The 1,046-nt window shown below is 38.5% G+C and overlaps 1 protein-coding gene across 1 annotated transcript in view; it reads left to right on the top strand.

Moving 5' to 3' along the window:
• The first annotated feature begins 607 nt into the window (after positions 1-607).
• The window catches only part of LOC106475213 (metabotropic glutamate receptor 4-like), a 14,933-nt gene continuing 14,494 nt past the window's right edge, over positions 608-1,046 (top strand). The window contains exon 1 of the mRNA XM_022379384.1: positions 608-746. The gene's annotated coding sequence lies outside the window, so the exon portion shown is untranslated. The remainder of the gene's footprint in view (positions 747-1,046) is intronic.

Here is a 1,046-nt window from a genome sequence, read left to right as displayed (position 1 = left end):
ATATGACAACGTCAGATTTTTTCATATTTTGTTTGCTGCAACAATTTAGTTAACAACGGGCTGTTGTATCCTATAACAAAATGTCCATATTTAACAAATAGGTCTGTCAGTATAAAACCAAACCTGTTTAATACTTTTAAGTTACTCTTTCACAAATCCCGATGGCCAGGTGGTTAGGGTGCTCGGCTAGCAGTCTGCGGTTTCGAAAGCCCGTCACACTAAACATGCTCGCCCTTTCAGCCGTTGGGGCGTTATAATGTGACGGTCAATCTCACTATTCGTTGGTAAACGAGTTGCCCAAGAGTTGGCGGTGGGTGGTGAGGCCTTCCCTCTAGTCTTACGCTGCTAATTAGGGACGGCTAGGGCAGATAGCCTTCGTGTAGCGTTGCGCGACATTCAAAAACAAACAAACACAAATCCCGAAACGAAATTTTTTAAATAAAGTGTCAGAATGTTCAGAATTCTATATGTTACTAAACGCGATTGTCATTCTGTAAATCACGAAAAAAAAATTATACGCTTGCAACAACGATTCTCTACAGTTACTTCAGACTGTAGTTTCAATCAAATAAAGTTTTTTTGTTGTTGTTGTTTTTTTCAGGCATTCAACGTGTTGGAAGAACGTCTGGCTCAGAATAATATTTGCATCGCAGTCAAGGAGAAACTGACCAAAGACTCTGGAGTTGCGTCCGAAGGAGTTTACGACAAGATTGTCCGAAAACTTCTATCCAAACAACGCGCCCGAGGTTAGGCCTAAGTATTTATTTTTTTAATCCTCGAGTCACTCGTTTTTAAACCGTTCACATATTGCATCAAAGCGAGTAATTTATTTTGTTCCTGTTATAACACTAAATGTCAAGAACTGACCAAACAAACAGAGTGGGATCAGTAAAACATCTAATTTTGTATGTAAAATTCATAGAATTGCCACAGCAGTAATTAGTAAATAGTACGTTTTTTTGTTGACTCCTATGTTATGATGTAACGAAAGGCCGAAGGTACTATACACGCCACCTACACTCGCTTTATTATAATTATCTTTATTA

Source organism: Limulus polyphemus, unplaced genomic scaffold (assembly GCF_000517525.1).
Source record: "Limulus polyphemus unplaced genomic scaffold, Limulus_polyphemus-2.1.2 Scaffold8231, whole genome shotgun sequence".
Lineage (NCBI taxonomy): Eukaryota > Metazoa > Arthropoda > Merostomata > Xiphosura > Limulidae > Limulus > Limulus polyphemus.
The sequence above is the reverse complement of the archived record's forward strand: the minus strand, read 5'-3'. Positions and strand labels throughout refer to the sequence as shown.